The sequence below is a fragment of the Rhinichthys klamathensis genome, unplaced genomic scaffold (genome assembly GCF_029890125.1).
Source record: "Rhinichthys klamathensis goyatoka isolate OS25496 unplaced genomic scaffold, OSU_Roscu_1.1 h1tg000138l_1, whole genome shotgun sequence".
Taxonomy (NCBI): domain Eukaryota; kingdom Metazoa; phylum Chordata; class Actinopteri; order Cypriniformes; family Leuciscidae; genus Rhinichthys; species Rhinichthys klamathensis.
This window is the reverse complement of record NW_026606673.1, coordinates 129,717-150,887: the sequence shown is the minus strand read 5'-3', so window position 1 is coordinate 150,887 and position 21,171 is coordinate 129,717. Positions and strand designations below refer to the sequence as shown.

General features: G+C 41.7%; 1 pseudogene; it reads left to right on the top strand.

The window, feature by feature from the left end:
* The first annotated feature begins 9,002 nt into the window (after positions 1 to 9,002).
* Positions 9,003 to 13,277, top strand: LOC130089859 (uncharacterized; annotated as a pseudogene).
* The last annotated feature ends 7,894 nt before the right edge of the window (positions 13,278 to 21,171 follow it).

Genomic DNA, 21,171 nt, shown 5'->3' with positions numbered 1-21,171 from the left:
GATAGACGAAGAGGCCCAGGTAGAGGAAGAGAAGGAGATAGAGGAAGAGGCCCAGGTAGAGAAAGAGGAGAAGGAGATAGAGGAAGAGGCCCAGGTAGAGGAAGAGGAGAAGGAGATAGAGGAAGAGGAGAAGGAGGTAGAGGAAGAGGAGAAGGAGATAGAGGCCCAGGTAGAGGAAGAGGAGAAGGAGATAGAGGAAGAGGAGAAGGAGGTAGAGGAAGAGAAGGAGATAGAGGCCCAGGTAGAGGAAGAGGAGAAGGAGATAGAGGAAGAGGAGAAGGAGGTAGAGGAAGAGGAGAAGGAGATAGAGGCCCAGATAGAGGCCCAGGTAGAGGAAGAGAAGGAGATAGAGGAGGAGGCCCAGGTAGAGGAAGAGGAAGAGAAGGAGGTAGAGGAAGAGGAGAAGGAGATAGAGGAAGAGGAGAAGGAGATAGAGGAGAAGGAGGTAGAGGAAGAGAAGGAGGTAGAGGAAGAGGAGGAGGTAGAGGGAGAGGAGAAGGAGATAGAGGCCCAGGTAGAGGAAGAGGAGAAGGAGATAGAGGCCCAGGTAGAGGAAGAGGAGAAGGAGATAGAGGCCCAGGTAGAGGAAGAGGATAAGGAGATAGAGGCCCAGGAAGAGGAGAAGGAGATAGAGGAAGAGGAGAAGGAGGTAGAGGAAGAGAAGGAGATAGAGGCCCAGGTAGAGGAAGAGGAGAAGGAGATAGAGGAAGAGGAGAAGGAGGTAGAGGAAGAGAAGGAGATAGAGGCCCAGGTAGAGGAAGAGGAGAAGGAGATAGAGGCCCAGATAGAGGAAGAGGAGAAGGAGATAGAGGCCCAGGTAGAGGAAGAGGAGATAGAGGAGAAGGAGGTAGAGGCCCAGGTAGAGGAAGAGGAGATAGAGGAAGAGGAGAAGGAGGTAGAGGAGAAGGAGATAGAGGCCCAGGTAGAGGAAGAGGAGATAGAGGAAGAGGAGAAGGAGGTAGAGGAGAAGGAGATAGAGGCCCAGGTAGAGGAAGAGGAGAAGGAGATAGAGGCCCAGATAGAGGAAGAGGAGAAGGAGATAGAGGCCCAGGTAGAGGAAGAGGAGAAGGAGATAGAGGAGAAGGAGGTAGAGGCCCAGGTAGAGGAAGAGGAGAAGGAGATAGAGGAAGAGGCCCAGGTAGAGGAAGAGAAGGAGATAGAGGAGGAGGAGAAGGAGATAGAGGCCCAGGTAGAGGAAGAGGCCCAGGTAGAGGAAGAGAAGGAGATAGAGGCCCATGTAGAGGAAGAGAAGGAGATAGAGGAAGAGGAGAAGGAGATAGAGGCCCAGGTAGAGGAAGAGGCCCAGGTAGAGGAAGAGGAGAAGGAGATAGAGGCCCAGGTAGAGGAAGAGGAGAAGGAGATAGAGGCCCAGGTAGAGGAAGAGGAGAAGGAGATAGAGGCCCAGGTAGAGGAAGAGGAGAAGGAGGTAGAGGAAGAGGAGGAGGAGATAGAGGAAGAGGCCCAGGTAGAGGAAGAGGAGAAGGAGATAGAGGCCCAGGTAGAGGAAGAGGAGAAGGAGATAGAGGAAGAGGCCCAGGTAGAGGAAGAGAAGGAGATAGAGGAAGAGGAGAAGGAGATAGAGGCCCAGGTAGAGGAAGAGGAGATAGAGGAAGAGGCCGAGGTAGAGGAAGAGGTAGAGAAGGACTTGAAGAGTTGATAGAACATGAATAAAGAAGACGAGGACCAAATTTGACTCAAGAAATCCGTGCAACACTTATTGACCATGTTATCAACCATGGACTGACACTGATGGAGCTGGACAAAGAGATCAACCAAACCTCTGCTTGATACTGTAACTGAACAGTTACAGTATTCTTGTTGCTTTTACAGTAGTTATTCTTCTAGTATTTTTATTTGTCTACAGATTTTATTTGTTTCATTGATTTCATTGTTGGTTGATTCCTGTAACTGATTATGGTAAGAAATACTGTAAGTATTGAAATAAATACTTGAAATATTCAGTCTGCAGCATCAGTGTTGTGCAGTGCTTGGTAAGTTTATAGTAGGCATATTTGTGTACATTCTCCCTATATCTCAAACTAATCATGAAGAATGTTGTGGGTTTGTCACTTTTTTTCTTTTTTTTTCATCTAAATGATCCCTTACATAACAATGTCTGGCCAAAAATCTAGCACATGATATTTCTGAAAATAGTTTTTTATTTATCACAGCAGTGTGAAACTGGGTGCAATAGTGTCTGATCATTGAGGACTGTGTTGGTTAAATGAAAACTAATAGCATTTTCACAAACATGTGTATATGTTTTGACAGAAGTGTGTCATTTTGCAAACAATCTAGGAATTATGCAAATTGAGTGTGGTGTTTGGATAATTGTGATTATATTTTGAAAAAAAGAACCTGGTTTTCAAAATTGCGTGTAAACAATTGAAAAAAACTGTAATAAGAGTTTTCAGTGATGGAAGAGACACCATACGACTTCTGTAGGATACTATTGAATATTAAGCATATTTTATTGGATTTTCCTGCTAACTGCCAGCAGTTTTATTCATAAAGCTCTTAAAGAAATGTTTTTAAAATGTTTATAACAAGAAAAATCTATATCACTATCCAGTGTTGGGGAAGCTACTTTGAAACTGTAGTTTGACAAGCTACAAGCTACTCGTTAGTTAAAGTAGTTAAACTACAGTCAAGCTACCCTTTTGGAAAAGTAGTTAGCTACACTACAAGTTACGATCAAAAAGTAGCTAGCTACATTGAAACTACTTTTGCTTTTTTTGAACAACATATATTATAAATAACTGAATAAGTGTCTGAGGAATGTTTTAAGTAAAATATTTAGTGTTTAAAACAATGCAATACAATTATGATTTTTATTGTTTTATTACACACAACACTCAAATATCTCAGACTGTGTGTCAAAAGTGCAAAATTGCAACAAATACAACATTGCAAGAACAAAATATACATCCAACGTAAATTGCATGTATAGACTTTTTCTCAAAAATACCGATTGTGAGATGGTTGCATTTTGGCAAGAAAATACATTGAACAACCGCTCACATGTGGCACTGACAATGCACGTTAAACTCGCTCACACGCAGTGATGGAGCTCGCAGAATTTACTGTGAAAGAAGAACCTGAATCACAAGCTGCTTGTGAGCACAGTTCGGTTTGCTCTGAAACCAGTCACAACAAATCTATACACCAATTTAATTAGATCAAAGCCTTTGTCGTGCGATAAAAAAACTAAGATTACATTTTTTGTTCAACTGACAAACACGATGATGCAAACTTTAGTGGTCTTTTATGTTCATTACCAAACTGGCGGACAGATCATGGCGGTTCAATGTAATTAAATCAGAAATAGAAATTTGATGTAACATAGAGAGCAATAAAGCAGGATAATTAATACATTTCAAATGGCCATTAATTACCTGTATGTGCGTCCTTAAATTTTTGCTTGAGGTCTTCTGTACGTCAGTGAACCGTTAGCCGCAAGATGCGTGATTAAACAACAGGTGGTGGTACTGGCAAAAAAATTAGTTTGTAATCTAACAAGAAGAATATCCTTGCATCGCGCTGATTCGCGCAGGCTCAACAACACGCAATGTAGCTTTTGCTCGCGCTACACCGCTACTTGCTGCAAAAAGCAGTTAGCTACTGGAAAAGCTACACTGTTTAAAAAGCAACTGAGCTACTGCCAAGCTACTGAAAAATGTAGTTAAGTTAGTAGCGTCGCTACTTGTAGTTAACTACTCCCCAACACTGTCACTATCAAACATCAGATATTTATATGAAAGATATAAATCGCAGCTGCCATCCATTTATTCTCAGTCCCACACAGGGACGGACTGGGACAAAAAATCGGCCCTGGCATTTTGGCCCAGACTGGCCCACAATATATGATCAAAAACACCACCCATATTTGCACACCCTTTATTATATACCAACTCCTATTCCTTAATACCACTAATGCCATGTAATGAGTGAGAGTTAACAGATGAAATAACTCCCAAATTGTCATTTATTAATACAATAAAAGCAGGGGCGGAGTGGGACCCAAAAATCTACCGGGAAATTTCGTAGACCACCGGCCCTCGTCGCCGGCAGGGCCGGATTAAGAGTTCAGAGGCCCCTGGGCACAATGTCTTGTAGGCCCCCTCTTAGGCAGGCCAAATGTATATTTTGTCCAAGGACATTTTAATATGGCATTTACAGTTTTACTGACTTAAAAGGAACTTTGTTGTACTATGCTGGAGTAAAGTTCATAAATGGTTGTTCTTTAATATAGGATTTTGTTGGGTGGACCTCTGTGCCTCTAGGGGGGTTCGGGGGCATGCTTCCCCGCAAGAAAATTTTGTACATTTTAAGGTTAAATGCATCAATCTGGTGCTCTTTGAGAGCCCAAAAGAGTTCGGCAAAAGGCGGATTCGAACTCGGGTTGAACGCGTCAAAAGCTGCTTTCCAGCACTTCACGCCGTACGCCACTGTGGCTATTTCGTGACGGGCGTCTTTTTGCTAAAAAGACAGGCACTTAGTGCAAATATACGCTCCGTTATCGAAAATGTAAAAAAAAACTTGCAATGTATAACTATTATCAGACCGGCCCTCGCGGCCTCGAAACACTACCGGCCTCGAAACACTACCGGCCCACCGGGGAAACTCCAGACTCTCCCGATTGCCACTCCGCCCCTGCTCCACAGTGATGAATCCTAAAACAAGCTGCATTGGCATAGCAATACCAGTGTTTCCCACAGGATCTTTTGTTAAATCTGGTGGGTTTAACAAGATTTATGCCCATCCCCCCCCGGAGGAAAATTGTGCATTTTACTCACCAATCTGGGCTCCAACCAATATTCAGTGTGCAAATTGAACAAAGAACAACTCAAACCTCCTTTAGTTGTGATATAGTGTCTCAGTCTACATTACACTACTACTTTGTTAAAGTACTATTTTGTTTGTTAAAGACAAAGAGCAGTGGGCTGACGATATATGGGCTAAGCCAAAATTGCGTATTTTTGTGATGATAAAACCGGAATATAGCACAGAGAATTATGCTGTATATAACTTGTCAAAAAGGCAAAGATCTCTGTGTGCTCAAGTGAGATCTGGTGTTTTAGTCTCTTAGGGAACCGAGGTTACGTTAGTAATCGAGTATGTTTTGTGTTTTTAAAGTATTTCTGCTTACCGAAGGCTCTACTACTCTCACTCATCTCTCTCCTGATCCTCCTCACTATCAAACCAAATGACAGTAATTTAAATTATAATTAATCAAGCATAATAATCAAACTAGTACAAATGTCTGAAAGATTGAAATAAGTCTTGCTCATGCGGAAAAGCAAGTGATATACTGTATCACACCTCAGAAAGACATGAAGCGAGTTCACTGTTATGACAGACTCATGAATGACCTGCAGATGAAGCCGTTGCTCAAGGAAACAGGTGATCACGTGACTTCAGATAAAACTGAGAAACATATAGGCCTATTTATATTAAGTGTTCCATGTATTCACATTAATACATTTTATTTACTTATATTTAATTATTATTTTTGATCAAACTCTTTAAAAACCCTTATTGTAAAAACTCTTTAATAAAACTTTTTATTCTAGTTTTGTTGAAACTAGACACTGATCGGAGTTTCTATAACCAGACGTGTGGTTTAAGAGACTTTTTACTGCTCAAATTCAGCTGATGAAGAATTATCTGTGCATGAACAGAAATTAGCAAACAAACCAATCATATTTCCCTAAAATGGCCCGAAATCAGAAAAAAATCAAAACAAACCAATATGTATGAATGTTACACATCACTTATTAATTTGTCAAGGAAAACATTCCCAAGACTCACAAGGATACTGTCACGGTTGATAAATCCTATGTCTTCTTCTTGTCTCGTGTCTCTGTTGTTTATAATCTCATCAACTTCTCATCTCCATTGTCAGATCGTTGTTTGTTGGTGTTCGGTGTTGATCCCTCTACGTTTCCAGTCTCAGTCCTTCGTTGTTCCTGTCGTGTTTCCCGTGGATGTCCTGGATTCGTTGTGTTGATCGTCACTCTCACCACTTCTTGCACCTGGTTTACATCTGACCATCGGAGTCCCTGCGCCGCTAGCCTGCCGCCCTTGGATCTTCTAATATTGACTTTCTCTTAAATAAACAGAGTTTTACTTGCATTTGCTTCCGAACTTTATTCGTTACAGATACATTGTACATTTATATGAGGCTTATCTGTGGAAAATATCAATAATGGATACAAAACTTTCCTTTAAAGCAATATAAACATGATTTTTCATGTTTCCGGTCATTGTTTTAGATCTTTATAGAGATGAGACTGATTCCATGAGACTGAATCATCAACATCAGGGTGAAACATAAATTATTGTACAAAATGACTAAAGGCACCATGTATTTTTTTCTTTTTGTAATTTATTGCCATGATATGGTTCAGATATAATGCTTTATATTATTTATTCATTTGAAAATGCATGTTTAAATAACAATCATACAGTATTTATAATGATTATTTGATTACAATGGTATTAAAATATTTAAAATTAAATATTACAGAAGTTATAAGAATCTTTCAGAATATTTTTCTTGGTGTTTATTTTCAATTAGTTTATTTTCACATCAACATTTATTGAATAAAAAATGAATTAGTTTATCAAAATCTGTTAACAGAAAATAATAGTGCTTTTGTTCTTCCTTCAGTGAAAATAATCAGATTAATAGTTAGTCTTGTTCTGCCAGTATTATTATCATGACATTTACTGGTTTCCTTGCGTGAGACTGAACATCAACCTTTTGTTCTAGACATTGACATTATTCATATTTGTGCTGACAGTAATTCCTCAAAACTAAGCATTAGTTAATAATAATGTGCTTCGGTTAAAAGGAATGAGGACTTGAGGGTGTTTTTCTTTCTTGGGTACTGAAACCATGACAAGAATGTTCTGTTCTGCGAGGAGGTTTTGTCATGTTGATGCTTAATCTGATTAATCTGATGCTGTTATATGCAACTAAAAATGTATAAAAAAGGTATACATACATTTTAGGCTAGATACCTAAAAATAAGGTATACATACAGTATACCTTTATTTAATACATCTGAGCAGTTTTACTCCAGTGGATATGTCTAGAAGTCAGTTTCTGTATAGTTGATTAAGCAAGCTGAACTTTTCCACCATTATAACTCACACTGACACTATAATATTCAGATATATGAATAATGTTCCCCTACTCATAATGCTTACTTTGATAATGCTTACTTGCTTACTTGACCAGATGCAAAACAGCTGAACGAACAGAAAACTGCACAATTTGAATTTTAATCCCAATCAGCACAGTCCGTGACGTCAGTACTGAGTTAAAGAATTTAAATGAAAGGCTAGCTGCTTCTGTGGAAAGGGTTTAACTTAGATGGTTCTGATATCTGGTCTGGCCCAAGGACTCTGTGGGTGGAGTAACCATAATATAAAGGAGAAGGTCTCTCTGTTAACAGACACACTTGGAAGAGACACCAGTGAGGTGCTGACCTGACAAACATTCACAGGAACAGGGTGAGTGATTCTGATGTTTTTTTAACACATTTAAAAAACTTTCATATCATATAAACTTCAGGGGAGTCAAGCTTAGCTCCCCTTAATAAGTCATCAGCAAAAAAAAGCATGATTTGCAATATTTTGGGGATATTGACCGCATTCTTTATTGCAATTAATTTCTATATCATCTAGGGCTGGGTATCGATTCAGATATTCAAATTCGATTCGATTTCGATTCACAATCTCACAGTTCGATTCGATTTCGATTCTCGAGTCGAATTTCGATTCCTGATTCGATTCTCGATTCGACTATAATGATTATAGATGTAATACAAATCTCAGTCTAAATATCAGTTATCATTTTTTAGACCATTTTTTATTACATTGATCTCACCTAAATGTTTGTTTTTACAATGGGGTAATTTTTTTGTTAAGAGTTTATGCAACACATGGAAGCTTGATTTCAATCTTTGAATTAAATTGAAAAAAGTAGCACAAATAAATGCAATAGAATAGGCCTAAAGACACAAATAAAGAGACATAAAAAGAAAAGTTTTTGGGTAGGTCAGAAATACTACAGAAACTGAATAAAGTAATCTAATGTAAAATAACACTGGATAGTCTTTTAGTCCTGACTGAATTAAATACATAGGCTATTAATTCTGATTCCTTACAATTAATGCTATATTATGTTGTTTTGACAACAAAATTAATGACAGACACATATGGCTGCGTTCACTTTAAGAACTAGTGCACGGATCCATTACTGTTTCATTATACTGTCTGTCACACGCGTTTTATGCTTAAGACATAACCGACTGTCTTTACGAGGTTACTCACCAAGACCAGAGTTTTGACATCATTTTGCGTGTTTTTAACTGTTAAAGCGATATAATCCACGAAAAATAACTTTTGTTACTGGCGAGCTGTTTGTGAGGCGGATTTAGGCTGTATGTGCACGCAATGAAAAACATGCACGAGTGCGCGAGCACAGGATAGTTTAAAATTGCTTGAATGTTTAAACTGGTAAAACTTAAAAAAGACGTGAAAATGATAAACGTTAGTTACGATGCAATGCTGGCCCGATTGTGTAAGTGAATCATGTCCCGACTCCTAAACACGAGTGTGTATCGACGCCTGCAGCGCTTGACGCTTGCCTTGTGCAGAGTGAGAAGACGCAGCACCGCGAGCCCTGAATATGGAAAAAATCGATTCGTGGCCGTTGAGAATCCATTTTGAATCGACCACATTTAAAAAAACGATTAATCGGAAAATCGATTTTTTTGCCCAGCCCTATTATCATCATAGATCTTTTGTAAAATCAAGAGCGTTAGACTTTGCTCTGCAATTTCCTGTCCCTGTTCCTGTATTATGGCGTACGCTAGTGTCAGATCTGCTGGGTGGGAAGCACCATGAGCAGGGGCGGGGCTAGACTCTAAGCCAGTGCTGAGCTTCATCACGGGGCCCACCTGCGACAAAGTCATTTAAACCAAGTTTGCATGACCCCGGACTCGCTCCAAATATCTACTGATTCTGTCTGCTTTGCTGCTAGAGCTGATCGCAGCCTTTCTACTAAATGTCTGTGCTCACACCAGAAGCCCTGCTGTGCGTCCAAGAAGCATCCCAGCGTGAAGGAGCACAGAGCAGATGAACCGGGCAGGAAGTCAGACACAGAAACGGCACAGAATCTGGTCAATATTCAAAATAAAAACCCTGGTACAGACTTCTGATCGTTTATCAACAATAAACACAGCTAAATCAGACAAAAAAGAAACAATTTAATTACATAGCCTACATAACCCTCTACCGCATGGTGTTGCCATATGGCAACATACTCTTTGTGTTCATTTCATTGCCAATGTTTCTTTAAGAAAACATTCTCATGTTTTTTGTTGGAATGAGGAGACCTTAGTTTAGCCAATGATGTGCTTTGGCTAAGTCACATGACATGCAATTTTTTTCTGTGGCGCGATTTTTGACAGACTGTCGTCTCTTGTCGGTAGTTGCTGAAAGCAATCTAAAACGTCAGTAACAAACAAGGACCATCCCATATCACATACACAAAAAAAATCAAAACATCACCTCAGTTAAGTTATGATGACATATTCACCAAAAAAAAAAGTTTTTATGAAATCAGTTTTTGGTAAATCGATCAAATGTCTGTGTTGCCAAGCGGCAACACTGTGCAATAGTGGAATGACATTATTGCAAAAGTTTAGCTAGCTAGACAGGTCAGCTGCAATCTGTTAAGCTGTAGCAATAACAACATTAATGCTAGTGATATAATGTTGATTAGTCATAGGTTAAGGACTGCCAATATGGAAAGCTGTTTGAACTTTTATTCATTTCCAGGATATGAATTCTTGATATCTATAATTGTATTTTCACTAGTAAAATGTCACCATAGGCTGCCATTCAAAATCAATTGTTGATATCAAGAATTGATTTCTTACTAGTAGAAATATAATTTTGATATCAATCATTTCTTTGTTAGTAAATATGTGAATTCCTGATATCAATAATTCAAATGTCACTAGTTGAAATGTCTATTCTTGATATCAACAATTGAATTGCTACCAGTAAAAAAAATAATTTTTGATATCTGAAAATCTGATATCAATATTATTTTAGATGTCTAAAATTCTTACTAGTAACAATCACATTCGTGAAATCAGAAATTAACATCGTCACTAGTGAAAATTAAATTATTGATATCAAAAATTGCCATTGTTATAGTAGAAATCTTATTCCTGATATCAATAACCATCATTTTAACTAGTAAAAATGTAATTGTTGATATTAAGAATTAGTATCCTGGAAATGAATAAGTTAAAACGGCTTGTCATACTGCCAATGCATTTGTAGGCTATTATGGAAAAAAAATCTAATTTAAATGGCTTTTTAAAAAAAAAATGTATTCCACTGTTGTATGTTCTCCATACAACAGTGGAAGGCTCCAAAGGATCTCACTCAAATAACCAACGTGAGATGAGAATCCATAACATCAGACAGGAGATGAAGTCCCTGAAGCGGCAGTACAGGCGGGCAGGAAAGGAGGAGCGCATTAGCTTGGCACAGCTGATGAGCATCCTACGAAAAAAGATCAGGATCCTCCGTCGGGCAGAGTGGCACCGGAGGCGCCGCCGCGAAAGAGCCCGAAAGCGAGCTGCATTCATTGCCAACCCCTTAAGTTCACTAAGGAGCTGCTAGGGCAGAAGCGTAGTGGCCAGCTGGTCTGCTCTCAGGAGGAGATTGATCATCACCTGAAGGAAACATACAGCGACCCAGCGAGAGAGCAAGAGTTAGGGGAGTGCAACACTCTGATAGACCCTCCTGGGCCAAGTGTGCAGTTCAACATGTCAGAGCTGCAGCTAAAGGTTCGAGAGGTTGTCAAGAAAGCGCGAGCAAGCTCTGCTCCAGGACCAAGCAGCACTTCGTACAAAGTGTACAAGAACTGTCCTATACTCCTGCTGCGCCTGTGGAAGATCCTGCGTGTCATCTGGAGGAGGGGCAGGATTCCTGAACAGTGGAGAGTTGCAGAAGGGGTCTGGATTCCGAAGGAGGAGAACTCCAAGAAGATAGACCAGTTCCGCATCATCTCCCTGTTGAGTATTGAAGCTAAGATCTTCTTCAGTGCTGTCTCCAACCGGCTAAGCACCTTCCTCTCAAAGAACAGGTTTATCGACACATCAGTCCAAAAGGGTGGAATAGCTGGAATGTCTGGATGTTTGGAACACACAGGAGTGGTAACACAGCTCATCAGAGAGGCCAGAGAGAACAACGGCAATCTGTCAGTGCTGTGGCTCGATCTGGCAAATGCATATGGCTCAATACCACACAAGCTTGTGCAGTTCACTTTGACAAAATATCACGTCCCCAGCAGAGTCAGAGACCTCATCGCTGACTATTACAACAATTTTAGGATGAGAGCCTCTTCAGGAGCAGTGACATCAGGCTGGCACAAGGTTGAGATCGGAATTATCACGGGCTGTACCATCTCCGTAATCCTGTTCTCCCTGGCCATGAATATGCTCACAAAGTCTGCTGAACCAGAGTGCAGAGGGCCCAAGACGAAGTCAGCTCAACGTCAGCCACCGATCAGAGCATTTATGGACGACCTCACGGTCACCACAGAATCTGTTCCAGGCTGCAGGTGGATTATAAAGGGTCTTGAAAGGCTAATGGAGTGGGCACGGATGCTTTTTAAACCAGCCAAGTCAAGATCAATGGTACTGAGAAGAGGAAAGGTGGATGAGAAATCCCGGTTTATCGTCGCAGGTGTAACAATCCCGACCATCACTGAGAAGCCTGTCAAGAGCTTAGGCAAGGTGTTTGACAGCACCCTGAAGGACTCCGCATCCATCCAGTCAACCTGCACTAAGCTGGACAGATGGCTGAAGTCAGTGGACCAGTCTGGATTGCCAGGGAAGTTCAAAGCTTGGCTATACCAGCATGGCATTCTTCCCAGAATCCTGTGGCCACTACTCGTCTACGAAGTGCCACTCTCGACTGTGGAAACCTTAGAGAGGAAGGTCAGCAGCCACCTCAGAAGATGGCTGGGGCTTCCAAAAAGTCTAAGTAGCATCGCACTTTATGGGCAACGTAACAAACTGCGTTTGCCACTCAAGTCCTTGGAAGAGGAGTTCAAGGTATCAAAAGCTAGAGAAGTGCTGCTATACAGAGACTCAAGTGATCCAAAGCTGGCAACGGCTGGGATTGAAGTGAGGACTGGTCGGAAGTGGAAGGCTGAGGAGGCTGTTCAACAAGCAGAGGAAAGATTACACCACAAAAGGCTGGTGGGGGTGGTAACAAGAGGCAGGGCTGGACTGGGTGCCTTTTCAACTCCTCACATTGACACCACCAAAGGAAAGAAAAAACGCTGCCTAGTCCAGGAGGAGGTGAGAGCAGTGGTCGAGGAGGAGAGAACCTGCAGGACAGTAGGAATGAGGCAACAGGGTGCCTGGACAAGATGGGAGAACGCGATCGAGAGAAAGGTGACATGGGCGGAGCTGTGGAAGGCAGAGCCACAGCGGATCAAGTTTCTTGTCCAGACGGTATACGATGTGCTCCCCAGCCCATCAAACCTTCACATATGGGGCAAAGTGGAGTCACCAGCATGCCCACTGTGCTCCAGGCGTGGAACCCTAGAGCACATTCTGAGTTGCTGCTCAAAGGCACTGGGAGAGGGAAGGTACAGGTGGAGGCATGACCAAGTACTAAAGGCCATTGTTGAAGCCATTGCTACAGCAGTAGAGTGGTCAAAGCGCTCCCGCCCCTCCAAACAAGCCATCATCTTTGTCAGAGCTGGAGAGCAGCCAAAACCAGCCGCAAAAACATCTGCAGGCATCCTGGCCACGGCGAGGGACTGGCAGCTGTTGGTGGACTTGGAGCAGCAGCTCAAGTTCCCCAACCAGGTTGTGCCCACCTCCTTAAGACCAGATGTCGTCCTCTTGTCTGAGTCCACCAAACAAGTGGTCATGTTGGAGCTTACAGTCCCTTGGGAAGACCGCTTGGAAGAGGCGTTTGAGAGGAAGCTCGCCGAGTACGAGGGACTAGTAAGCGAGTGTCGACAAGCTGGATTGAGAGCAAGGTGTCTCCCAATAGAGGTAGGATGCAGGGGCTTTATAGCACGATTCCTGTTCAGAGCCTTCAGTCTGTTAGGCATTGATGGGGTGAGGAGGAAAAGAGCCATTCGCAATACCACTGAAGCGGCAGAGAAAGCCTCAAGATGGCTATGCCTCAAGAGAGGAGATCCATGGGGGCAGGGTAGCTAGATTTGCCAACTGGACACAAGCTGGAGTCTGATCAGCCACAGCTGGGTCACCTGGAGGAGGGTGTATGATGTTGAAAGACCCGAAACACCCAATGATTCCAGGAACATCACTGAAGATGTGTCCAGTAGCATCCGTAGATGTATTTGCACAGTGTTGTTGCCGTATGGCAACATATCATAAAGGACCTTAAAATTAAAAAAAAATCTAATTTTCTTTTTACAGCACTTCAAGTTAAGCCATTCTAAGAAAATAAAACGAGTCAATTTTTTTTTTTACAGGTCTATCATAATGCGTGCGGTAGAGGGTTAATCATAGTAGAAGCACAAAAAGCAAGCACTAATCACCAAATTGACTAAATCTAAACTTTTCAGCAAAATCCGGGAGGCAAAACGCTCTTATTCTGAAATGCTCCCTATGGTAGTTGCTAGATGCAACCGTCATGACGAGGAAGAAAAGCGAGCCACAGAGAGCTTTGAAGAATGTAGTAGAAGCACAAAAAGGACATATTAAAAACAGGTCATTAACGTGCTTCTGAGAGGCTTCCAGTGGACTTTACCGCCGCAAATAAACCCTTGCGCAGCCTACGTCCATCCCTCAGAATTCCCATGATGCACAAAGGGGAAGGGAGTTTTGTTAAAATGTGCTAATAAGTTTGCCATTTGTTTGAAATTGAAATGTTACTTTATGATGTATGTTTATTAAAACATGTCTCCTTAGAATCTAGTGTTTTTGTTGGTAATTGTCATTCTTGTGGTGGTTTACCATTGAAACCATGAGTGAAGAGAATGTTTCATTTGACAAGAGATGCTGATTTTTTGCTGGCACAGCAGATCTGCATTCAGCATTGGTGTTTGTTTGTGTCCGGATCAACAGATTTAAAACTGAACGGTCCACGTACAGGGCCCCCTACCAGCCGGGGCCCTGGGGCGACTGCACTCATGCACTCATGCACCCACGCAGTCTCTGTGTATGACCATAAGTATATGTTATAAGTTGTTTGGAACCAAATGAGAAAATTGATTTTGCTAAAGTTTGTAGTTCTGTGTTATAAAATTATCCTTTGGACTCTGTAACTACTTTCAAAGTCTGAAGGAGGAGACAAATCTTAAACACTGCACATTTAAAGTTGTGGCGCCATTTTGAATGAATCTAATTTTCTTAGAAGTCAAAGCTCGAGGGAGCTGGGGGCCACACAAACAAAGCAGTGTGGCGTAACCAATAGTGATGGCAAGATCGACTCTTTTGACAGACTCGAATCTTCAAATCTCGTTCATTAAAATGAACTAATCTTTTTTTGACTAATTTCGTTCATTTGAACTAGGCTGGTTATTGCGGCGCTGCAGCACTCTAGTGTGGCGATTAAAAAACAGTGCTCTCAACTAAATTCAAACCATGTAAAAACCACAGAAATATGTTGTCTATATGCAATCCACTTCTCCGGCCTAAATCCTTCCATTTTCACAATCTTTCCTGAGTATACAACCAGAGCAGCCATATGTATATAATTACTATCATTATCTCTAAAGTGCTCATTCATACAGTAGCCTGACGTCCCTATCCATGAGTAAAATATTAATATCAGATTTGCGGTAAATATATTGAAGTAATAAGCTTGATACACTATATGAATAAACACACTCTTATTAAAATTCTACCAATTTAATTATAAACTGGATCAAGCCACCAAGTTCTTAAAGAACTCCAGCAGAGAGAGAGAGGAACAAAGAAATATTAACACATAATATAAACGCAGCAGTTTGGCAGTTCTGGACGCAGAATGGGCCACATCAGGTCCGGATTCTGCAGACAAACGCACGAGCACATCGCTCTCAAACACTGCAGGTTGTTCACCAGTCAGGAGCTGTGAAACAACAGCACGGCTCTGTTGGTAAATGAAAAGAAAAGTCACGTTGTCTGGCTGACCTGGATCAGCTGTTAGCTGTTTACAGGGCTAACGCTAACGTTGCTTTGTGGCTGTGTTTTAATGTTTTAATGACCGGGTCTGGTTGTTTTGGAGAGCAGACGACCTCGGAGGTAATTCTGCTCCCGGTAGAACCCTGCCAGTGCACTGAAGTGGAGCGGACCCAGAATAACTCTCATCAGCTGTTAGCTGTAATGTTAAACACTAGCAGGACTAAAGTTACAGTACGGCTGTGTTAAAACTATAACTTAGCACAACATCACTGCGCTGTAATAACGTTATGCTTTCTTAAATGTCATATAATTAACAAAATAGCTATATAATGTCAGTCCAGTGACTGTTACCTGACAACCGACCTGCCTCTCATTCTCCGGCGATGGCAGTCACTGGCAGAACGAATGAAAGACTGAGGAGGACCCATGTTAGCGGTGAACGAGTCATTCATTCCTGTGCCACAGTAGGAGCTGTCACGTGACAAATTAACGACTCAGACCTAGAGAATCAAATGAGCCTCCTAAGCTCTTTGAGGTTCGGGGCTGTCTGAGTCTGTGGGTGAAGCTGCTCTTGAGCTGCCTCAGCTCAGCATAGAGAGGATGAGAGGGGTTGTCCATGATCCCTTTTATTCTCCTCTCAGTTACTGTCTCTACTTTGTCCAGTTCCATCCAAATCACCGACCTAACCTACCTTATCAGCTTGCCCAGTTTAGTGGTGCCACAACACCCAATGCCACCTCCCCAGCACACCACAGTGAAGAAGGTGACACTGGCCACTACAGACTGGTAGAAAATCTGTAGCAGCCTGGTGCACGCATTGAAGGACCTGAGCTTCCTCAGAAAAACCGCCTGCTCTGTCCTTTCCTGTAGAGGGCCTCTGTGTTTTCTGTCTGGTCCAGTTTGTTGTTGAGTTGCACCCTCAGGAACTTGTAGGTGTCCACCATCTCTACCCCCTCCCCTTTAATTACTACTGGGGTGTAGGGCCACCAGCTCCTTGGTTTTTCCTGTGTTGAGCTGAAGGTGGTTGCTGTCGCACCACCAATTGAAGCTCTCAACTTGAAGTCTCTGTACTCCTCCCTGTTGTCAGCTGTGATACAGCTGATGATGGAGGAGTTATCTGAGAACTTCTAGAGGTAGCTCGTTCCAGAGTCGAAGCAAAAGTCATAGTCCAACAGAAACTCTGACAGTACAGTTCCTTGTGGCCAGTGTTGCCTGCCACCACGTCTGACGGGCATCCCTGCAGCCTTCTCTGCCAGCTGGAGGGAATGGACATTGTCAAAATTACTGGAGAAGTGGAATGACATGATCATCACAGTGCTGCGTGGCTTCTCCAGGTGGTTGTAGGCTTTGTGAAGAAGGTAGATGATGGCATTGTCCACCCCGATGTCAGCCTCATAGAGGGTCCAGGCATGCATGTACCAGGGGCCTGAGATGTTGCAGAATCAGTCTCTATAGTGTCTTCATTACATGTGACGTTAGCGCCACTGGCCTGAAGTTGGAGAGGTTGTTGGAATGTCCATTTTTGGGGAAGGGACGATGCAGGAAGTCTTCCAGATCTTAGGCACCTACTTCAACCTCAAAGATGAAATCAAGGCAGGAATGTTCCTGCCTGCTGCTTAGCACACATCCTAAGTACCCTCTGGTGGATGTTGGCAGGAAGGAGGGTAGTGCTGCTAACTTCCTGGCTGGTGAAAGTAGTGGTGTGGTATGTTTCCATGTATTGGGAAATATTGTTTGTTAGGGGGAGGCGAGCTGGGGCTGCTGGGCAGTGGTCCTGTGGAGTTGCCGAGAGGCATGTGGAAGGGGGGCTAGCCAAGGAAATAATAATAATAATCTTGATTTATAGAGGACTTTTCAAAAATAAGTTACAGTTTTTAAACTTATAAGTGCAAAGACAATTAACACATTAAAACAAATACATGATAAAAACAAGATAACACTTAAGAGACTAAAATACATGTTAAAAGTAAATATAAAATACATATAAAATATAATATAATAAAATAAAATAACATCATCAATCTTCTATAAAAGTATGTTTTAAGCAGGGACTTAAAAGACTTAACTGACTCAGCTGACTTGATTTCCTTGGGTAGGTAGTTCCAGAGCCTCGGGGCCCTGACTGCAAATGCTTTGTCTCTTTTAGTTTTCAGTTTTCAAACTCTGGAACAGACAAAAGACCTCTGCTCGAGGATCTCAAGGTACGTGCTGGTACGATGGGACTAAAAGGTCAGAGCTATAACAAGGTGAAAGGCCATGAAGAGCTTTAAAAGTAAAATAAAAAATTAAAGTATATTCTAAAATATCCTGGGAGCCAGTGTAATGAAGCTAAAACAGGGGTGATATGATCATATTTCTTTGTTCTGGTTGAAAGCCTGGCAGCTAATTCTGGACAGTCTGGAGTCGATCAATAGATTTTTGGGTCAAACAAGTAAAAAGGCTGTTGCAGTAATCCAGGGGATGGTCTCAGTGTCCTTAGAAGTTAACATTGATTGTATTTTTTATATATTTCTATGCTTGTAAAAACATGATAGCGCAGACTTTGTGGTGTGCTGCTCAAAAGTACAGATCTACTTGCTTAGAAACTAAGCAGGAAGATTTGTGTGTCATCAGCGTAAACATGAAAAGAGACACCATATTTCTGGATAGTGTGTCCAAGGGGAAGCATATACAAGGAAAATAAAAGGGGTCCCAAGACCGACTCCTGAGGCACGCCATATTTAACGGATCAGAATGAAAAGACATAGTTATTCACAGACACACAAAACCTCCTATTGGACAGGTACGATGAAAACCATTCTAAAGCAGTACCAGAGATCCCCACCCAGTGCCTCAGTCTCTGCAGCTCTAAAGTCCATAAGGACTGAGCACATGCCATCAAACACACAGACATCCCCCACTCGCTCAAACGAAAGAAGAAACCAAAACCTAATCACACACAGAGTCTGTCACTCTCCGGTCTGGGGAGTCGTGACTAGGGATGGGCATTGAAAACCGGTTCCACTCGAGAACCGGTTCTAAGTTTTACGATCCATTGATATTGTATGCCCTCGACGTTAACGAGTCCTCTTATCGATGCTCCTGCTCTGAGTCAGCCTTAGTATGTAGGCTACAGACCGTGAACTTGTCCTTTATCAATCACCATAGCACGGCGTCCAAAGCGAATTTTTGTACCGCCAAAGTCTTATTTGATCGGTGAGTAATGTAGATGAACTGCTGCGCTTGTGACAGGGCGCATGTTTAACCGAACGAGCAGAGAGAGAGAGAGAGGGAGAGAGAGAGAGAGAGAGAGAGAGAGAGAGAGAGAGCGCGAGAGCGCCCCGGTCGCGCGCGCGCACTCTCTCTCTTCGGAGCAAAGCGAAAGTAAGGGTTCACCGTATCAAAACTAAGCGCTGTCTTGCTCTCTCTCCCTCGCACATATTAATCAAAATAAACGACACGATGGTAAGGTCGGGAGACTAAAGTTTCATGTGGAGCATTCGGAGATTTGTTTTTCCTGAATTAGGCTACCGCTGGGTGTGAATTGTGCTAAAATACGTTGCCTTTATCGGAAAAGCGTTCCGCACATTCGGCTGACATAAACCACACTTTAAATAAACGGAAAAAAAACTATCCAGTGATGAAACGTTTTCTGTGATGACACAAATCTTGTGGGATGTCCCAACCGCGGGATAATCACACAACGCGCACACGTCCGAAAATTACAAGTCCGATTCGCGAACTAATGACTCATTTGAACCGATTCGTTTTAATGAATGGTTAAATCAACTGATCTTTCCAACACTGAACTCACGGGACATTTTTAATCGGTGTATAACTAATTGGTAACACTTTACAATAAGGTTCCATTTATTACATAAATTACATAAGTACAGTTTGCTCAAGTGTAAGCTTTAAAACAAATAAAACCACTTGTTTTCCCCCCGAAAAAGCATATGACTAGCCTACTTTTTTCCACACAGTGCAGTCTGTGCTATCAGGAATCGATAAGAGAATCGTTAAAGAATCGGATCGATAAGCAGAACCGTTAGTGGCATTGATATTGATAAAATCTTATCAATTCCCATCCCTAGTCGTGACAGTCTTCTCATCAAGCTTTCTGTGCAAAAGGTAGCTGAGCCAAAATCCAAAATGCATATATTTGCAACACTGTTCCTACTGCTTCTACAGTCTCTCCCTGAGCTGGGAGAGGCTCTGAGAAGCATCCCAACCGCTTCTTGTCGCTTATTTGATTGCAGGATTGGTTCAGGGGCTCATAGCCGGGACTTGTTTGCCAATGTGTCATTCATTTGCAATAATTTAAAGACATTTATCGCCTTTAACATTAACATAGTTAGCTAGCTAATGCTAATGCTATGAAGCTAATACTAACTAAGCTAATGCTAATAATAACATAGCTAATGCTAATATGTAACTCACGTCAGTTACACAACCTACGTAGCTTTATTTTTTTTGTGATCAATTATTTATTTATTTTCTTACAATCATTGTTTACACATTGGAGAGGAAAAAATAGGCCGATTACATCGTCATTGAATATACATAGGCACATTAAAATGTTACTTATTCTGATGCCAGTTTCTCTTCTCCTCCCCATATCATACCCAGCTCAAAACCACCCTCCAGCCCCTAACAAGATTCGCTCAAGGTATTGAACAAAAAAAAAAAAAAACACACACGCACACACACACACCCCTCAGCCCCCTCCCACCGCCACCCGTCCACCCCTCTGACATCCACCGAGATCTGCACAACACCATAGAACACAGAGCAGAACATTGGATATTGTGTATATATTAGATACATATCTCATACCTGAAAGTATCAAGCACATCCTAACCTCTTCCCTCACACCATGAAATCCACAAAGGTCAATACAATGTTCTAGAGTATATACTAATAACATAAAAAAACTGAACATCACCTCTTGAATACATTAGCTGCACATAATTTTTTTAAAAAAAAAAAAAAAAAAACACACTGGGCAGCATATGTATAAGACAAATCAGATGTAAACCGTAGAAGATAGAAAAAGTCTGACCTTATCTACATCATTTCATTTATTTTCTCTAATATCTCTGACCAACAGTCAATATTGGAGGTTTTGGCATAATGTAAACGTGCTGTAGAGAGCTCTAATTGAACAATTTCCCGATAGGAAGAGAGCCATTTCCTCATTGACCGTGTATGTGGTGGTTTCCAGCGACAGACTATAATTTTTTTTAGCGGCTGTCAAACCAGCCAGAAGAAGACTCCTATCGTTAATAGTTAGCTTTAGAGACGATGTATCATTGAGCAGACACAAGCATGGAGAAAAAGGGAAGGGTCCTTTGATAATACTAGACAAGATGGATGAAACACTATGCCAAAATCTATTGACCTCTGGACACTGCCACACCATGTGGTAAAAAGTAGCAATGGTATTGTCTGGACAAAAATCACAATATGGGTTGTCTCTAAGTTTCATTTGTTGTAATCTTCGCGGGGTTAAATAGGACCTGTGGATTAATCTATAATGCATCATTTGATAATCAGGGTTTCTAGATGATAGAGAGATATTTGACCAAACCACACACCAGTCTGGGTCCTGGGAGTGGGAGATGTTAATATCTGTCTTCCAGAGTCTGATAAGTGATATAGGTTTATGTGAAGCTGTGATTATAAACTTATATAACTCTGAAACAATACCCTTAATTTTACCCTTAGTGTCAAAAATTACATGAAGGGGATGATTCCCCAACTCAATACCCCAAGGAACGCCCTGAGCGCGCATTGCTGTGCGTAACTGTAAATAGAAATAAAAAGTGCCCGGCAGATTATAAGCTCTCTCTAGGTCATGGAATGCACGAAGACCCTGTTCCCCTATAATATCCTTAAGGACACAGACCCCTCTATTGCGCCACTGAGGGAACAGAATTGGTTTCTTCTCAATTAAAAGCGAGTGATTATTGAAAATAGGGGATTGAGCGAAAAATGTGTT